The 6268-nt window shown below is 37.1% G+C and overlaps 1 protein-coding gene across 5 annotated transcripts in view; it reads left to right on the top strand.

Moving 5' to 3' along the window:
- The window catches only part of LOC107704353 (tyrosine-protein kinase fynb-like), an 84801-nt gene that overhangs the window by 26450 nt on the left and 52083 nt on the right, over window positions 1-6268 (top strand). The gene's annotated exons all lie outside the window — the stretch shown is intronic.

Genomic DNA, 6268 nt, shown 5'->3' on the forward strand with positions numbered 1-6268 from the left:
AGTCCCGTCGGATTGCATCGGCTGTGGGGATGAAGACCACAACTCCCATGATTCCATACTCAGTCACAGCGTCATCAAACTACGCCTTTGCCTCTTTGTTTATTTTGAAGATTTTTTTAAATATTAAAATGACATATTGTGCTTTTAACAGACAGAGCCCAGGTAAAAGATGAAATTTGTGACCAGTTAAATCTCAGACAACTAGTAATATTATAATAATTAGTTCTTGTGGTTGTTGTTATATAAAATTCATTATATTCATTATATTTATTCAGTATATTAGGTTTTATTGTAATCCAATAATTATTTATTACTTTGTTAAAAGTTTCAGTTCTGCATATCGATGATCAGATACAAGTTTTTATTTTTTTATTTTATACCCCCTACTCCTTGCTTGTTTATTTATTAAACATTTTGGCTAATGTGATTATGCCTTTGGCTACCAATAACATGCGTTTCCCCCAAAATTAGTGGACAAAATAGGCAAAAGGTCAGTAAAGGTCTATTTTATGTCTTCATTTAGATAGCAAAGTAAACGCGCGTGATATAATGTTGGATAGAGTTCAGTGTAGGGTGTGTCTTCTCTGTGGAAAGAAAACATAATACTCAAGAGTGTTTGACTCGGGAATGTGTGTATGAAGTCATATGAGCTGTGCTGAAAACTGGAGTGTGTGTCTGCTTTTGACTCTGAGAGTGAGTGTGTTTTCATGAGGTAATTTGGGTTAGCGAAGACATACTGAAGTGATTAGACTCTGTGGAATATGTGTGTTTGTGTTTGTGTTTGACGTGTCAGTGAGTCACGGGTTCCATACAGTATAATGGTGGAGCTGCTTACTACTGTCCTATGCCCCTTAGGTCTCTCTCTTTCTCTCCTTGGGTTTATTTTTTCTTGTCTAAGAAGAGAAACACACTGGTCAGCATTTTAAGCCCAGGGCCTGCTAGGTAGTGTCAGTGGGTGACTGCACATCAAAGATGTATGTAGTGAGCATCTCAGCAGGCCTGACACTCCTACTGCATAATAAAGAGAAGCCAGGGCCTCCTCGCATTAAACCAGACCTCTGTGGCTCCAAAAAGCACTTTCCGCTTTGATGCTTTGCACAGTCTGAATGAGCATTATACACTGGAGCAAGATGAAGGGTGAAGCAGCATCATGTGCGGATTTCAACAGTTCTGGTTCTGTCCTGGTTCAGTTTCATTTCTGTGCTACACGTGTCAGTGAGGATGAAGCTCTGCATAAAAGATAAAAGAAAGCATCGAGAAAAAAAAATAATTATTGACTGTGGTTATATTAATGATTCTTTTAGTGCTTTTGAAGGAGCTGACTTGTACCTGACTGATTTGTAAGTCTAAAAAAATAGCAAAGAAGCAAAATGAGTTCTATTTTAAGCATCATCTTTATACAAACATCTAATAAATGTCTTAAATTGAGTAGATTTACATACGTCGTAAATCATGCATATTGCAAAAGATTCTGTTCTAACATCCAACAGGAACATTTTAGCGATGATTTCAGATGAAAAAGCACCTTCAAGTCAAGTGAATCAGTTCACAACACTTTTTTAAAGATTTATTTTTTGGTATTTTTACCTTTATTTTTATAGTACAGTATAGAGTGGACAGCAGTAGACGATGGAAGCAATGCAGGTGAGGGAGAGGGTAGGGTGGGATTGGAAAATACTAGCGGTGTAACGGTTCAAGTTACTCACGGTTCAGTTCGTATCACGGTTTTAGAGTCACCGTTTCGGTACGGTTCGATATGTGCTATGTTTAGGGAAAAAGGACTATATTGTCAAATAAAAATGAAGAAACTAAGAACAAATAAGCTAAATACAAGCAACAGAACAAATGAATACAACAGAGCAAATAAACAAATACAAAAAATAAACAGTGCTTTTCAGGGTTTTTAAGGTAGGTCTAACAGTTTTTAGGTACAGAAATTGAATAAAGTAATCAAATATGAAATAACATTGCATATTCGACTGTATAAATTAAAGATTAATCCTTATTAAAGCTATTCAGTCAAGAGCAGTGAGTGATTTCATTGTCTTTTGTTGTTTGATTAACATTAAGAAAGTGCTGTCACTTTAAGACAATGCACGGATCCAGTAAATTTGTCCTTTCAAGCATGACCTGAAAACGAACTCAATATTTGCGAGAATTCTGAGATGCGGGTTTGCGTGCACACAGATCTTCTCACGGCACGCGCGAGTTTTCATTTGTGTCTTCTGGCTCTTTGGGGCTGTTTACACCTGGTCACTTCATGCGTTTTGTCTGATCGGATAGCTATCCGATTGTGAAAAGGCCAGGTGTAAATGCCCTCCGAAACGCATTCGAGACGGATATAAATCCGATCGCTCAAACCACTTCAGGAGGTGGTCTGGGTCGCATTCCAGACGAAACTCGACAAGTGTATATGCATCTGGTTGTTGAAACCACATATGTAAATTTTACTCCTCCCAAAATGTTAAAATAATAAACGTGTGAGAGCATGTTATAGGCTATATGACATTATAGTCAGATATGACTGCGCTAATGCAACACGCATCACAGTGAACGAGTAGCTGAGCATCTCTTCAGCAAGCCAACGTGCAAACTGCTTGAATGAAACAAAGTAATACGCAGACGGTCAACACACAATCATCTTCATTAAAAATAGTAAGACAAACTTATCTTTCCAGTGCTGATGCCGCGCGCTCTCCTATTGCGGTCTTTGATCTTGAAATGAGCTGATAATTAATAAAATGCAGCGCTTATCTTTTGATTTCGTTGATGTGAACTCCGTTAAATTTAAATATAGCGCGGGAATTGAAGATCGGATTTATATCCGTTTTGCGATGACACATTTATGTGGCCAAGTGTAAATGGAAACGTTTTAACAAATCAGGTAGATATCCGATCAGCGAAAACGCATGAAATGACCAGGTGTAAACGGGCCCTATATTAGGTCCGTGGATAAACTCTTAAAGGGACCGCAGTCCAATATTCCTACTGCTGTCTGGCATGTTAATCAAAGACCAAAAGACAAAGAAAATCATTTTCTGCTCTTGACTGAATACATTTTTATAACTTTAATGGTAAGCATTCATCTGTATTTAATTTTTACAATGAAGACTACAGAAATTAAGTAATCAAATGTAAAATAACACTGGATCGTGAACTGAATTGAAGATCGGATTTATATCCATTTTGCGACGACACATTTATGTGGCCAAGTGTAAATGGAAACGTTTTAACAAATCAGATAGCTATCCGATCAGCGAAAACGCATGAAATGACCAGGTGTAAAGAGGCCCTTTAATATTTAAACTGGCAAGGCTTAAATGAGTTTAGTTTAAACACAGATAGCAGCGAGTGCTGTTCAGGAAGCGTTGTAAGTAGGGATGCACCGATACCACTTTTTCCAGTACTCGCCCGCTAAGTGAGTGAACATCAAAGATCACAACAGAATTGTGCGCGCACTCTCTCTCTCTCGCGCGCTCTCTCTCTCCCTACCGTTAAGTAACTTGTGCATTGTTTTACTTACTTGTTTTTGACATATCCGACCGAACTACAAACTTTCCAGTGATGTCTGTGAGAAAGATATATTCACTCGACAAGCTCGCGCATCTGCGCCGCCGCACGCTCAATCCACTCAGCGTGCTTTGTTTATCAGCTCGCGCACATCAGCTATACAGGCAATACTGAATGTTTAACATTATATTCATTGCATACATATACTTCGTAGTAGACATCCTTAACTCCTTTCTGCTGTCTGTTGTTCTGTTGTCGGTGTTTCTTTGTCTGAATATGGTGCTTATCACATGCTGTGTGGTATCAGCATTTGGTATCGGGGCATTTTAACGAGTACGAGTACGAGTACAGGAGCTCAGTATCGGGCCCGATACCGATACCAGTATCGGTATCGGTGCATCCCTAGTTGTAAGTTTAATTTGCCAAGTTACAAAGATCTTACAAAGCCTTACAAAGATCTTTTATCTGGTCACTGACACTTGTTCACCTAAGGAGGACACAGCCAAGCATCCCTCCATTTTTAAATCAACACACACACACACACACACACACACACACATATGAGCTAAATGAGCTGTTCAGGAAGCGTTGTAAGTTTAATTTGCCAAGTTAATATGACTGAGGTGCATTTATGTATAGGGTGTTTATATAAGACACAGTTAAATGGAACATCAGTCAATGTCTGTGGCTGAAAAAAAACTTTTCTAAGAAGGTTTTAACAACTAAAGCAAATGCTGTCATCACATTAATTAAAACACCCTTAAATCTCAAAACTAAAAATCTATTACTAATAAAAATGAAAAGTGCTTTTAGTGTCATTTTTTAAAGTTTTGTTCTTTTCATAGGAGAATTTGTAGATATAAGGTTCACATTCACAAATAAATGGTCTTATAATAATAAATACAAGTACAGTATGTTAATATTGCTATTTTTAGCATTAAAATTAAGGTTTCATTAGGCCAGCAATCTGAAAAGTACCATCACTGAATCCTGACTTTTATATAAAATGCAAAATAAAAAAATATTTTAATGGTAGGTGGGTTTGACATTTTGTCATTGGACTGCTAGAATGAACCTTGTTTTAAAGGAAAACAGCAAGATGCGTGATGTCTATGTTGTGCAAATTACAAAACTAAACTTAATAATGAACATTTCAGTTCAGTAAAGAAATAATAATAATAAATAAATGAATACAATTATCAAATTAGAAAAATATAACATTAAGACCAAACCAAAAAGGATTTGTGTTTGTGTGTTAACTAAAGTATTTCATGGCAGTTAATGTCAGGCGAGCGTGTAACATTTTTCTTTCATTTCAGCAGGCCGTGGGTTTGACACCAGCACGTGTGCATGCAACACCCCAAATAAACACTCACCCTGTCAACTCATACCTTCCACCATACCCACCTACAGTACATGCCCTACATGAGCACCTCAAAATATCACAGACGCTCCTTTAACCCACACAGTCTCAGTGGAGCTGCAGTTTAACAGTGTGTTTGCATAATTAAGAGCAGAGCCTTTAAATCGAGTGCAGTCTGTCACGTTCTGCACAGTGGCATCTCTAAAGAGGCTTTATGGGGCAGCATTAATACCTTTTAATGGACAGATGAGGATTGGATAGGCCAGCTGTTCCTGTTCTATTGTTCCCAGTCAGAGCTGTGACGCACATTGTGCAGAGCCACTTTTCTTGGTTCTTGTCTTCACACACCACAGAGTTCACTCAGACAGAGAATGCAGCCTTACAAAGATCTTTTATCTGGTCACTGACACTTGTTCACCTAAGAAAACAGCCGAGCATCCCTCCATTTTTAAATCAACACACACACACACACAAATCCCTTCAGTGGCAGGTTTGATATCACAATGCAGGGAAGAGATAGCAGCTCAAACATTATTAAATAAAAGTTATTTTTTGCCAGTGTTATGAGAAAGAAGCATTTAGGGGAATCTAAAAATAATAATGATAATAATATGTAATATATGTAATTGTAAATGTAAAAGTATAAAAGTTTAGAAACTAAGATTTTTTAATGTTTTTGAAAGAAGTCTCACCAAGGTCATTTATTTGATTGTAATATGCTTAATTTGGTTCTCGATTATTATCAGTTATTATTGCTGTTTTGTTGCTAATAATTTTTCTTATTATTACCAATGTTGAAAATAGGGTTGGGTATCGTTTGGATTTTTTTCGATACCGGTGCCAAATCGATACTTTTAAAACGGTTCCGGTGCCTAAACGATGCCTGAAACGATACTTATTAAAAAATAAATAAATAAATAAAAATTCCCCCAAAAAATGATGGATTGGCCATTAGCACTATAAACACATGATGTCCGTTTCATTCATACTGGACGCCAGAGGGCGCCCTCGCACAGAAAATCCTCATATCCGGTCACAGAAGTAGAGCACTCAGGAGCCTCCAGGAAATCCCTTATATGGACAAAGGCATTGCTATTATATCTGTAACTGAGTAAACAGAACATATAAACGTTTTGAATGATAAAACAAAGACAATAAACCCTCGACTGCGACAATATAGTTTATCTGTGTTATTTAAGCCATCTTGGGTATTTTCATAATAATTAAGTATATGTATAATAGGGTGACCATATTTTAGTTTTCCAAAAAAAGGACAGTAGGGGCGGGGTTCGTGGTTGAATTAAAAAAAACAAGCAGATAAAATTATAAGTAGCATTAGAATAGAGAGTGCTAGAGTTAGAGGGTCAAATGAAGATGAAAGAGATGTGTTTTCAG

Source organism: Sinocyclocheilus anshuiensis, unplaced genomic scaffold (genome assembly GCF_001515605.1).
Source record: "Sinocyclocheilus anshuiensis isolate Anshui unplaced genomic scaffold, SAMN03320099.WGS_v1.1 scaffold1898, whole genome shotgun sequence".
Classification (NCBI taxonomy): domain Eukaryota; kingdom Metazoa; phylum Chordata; class Actinopteri; order Cypriniformes; family Cyprinidae; genus Sinocyclocheilus; species Sinocyclocheilus anshuiensis.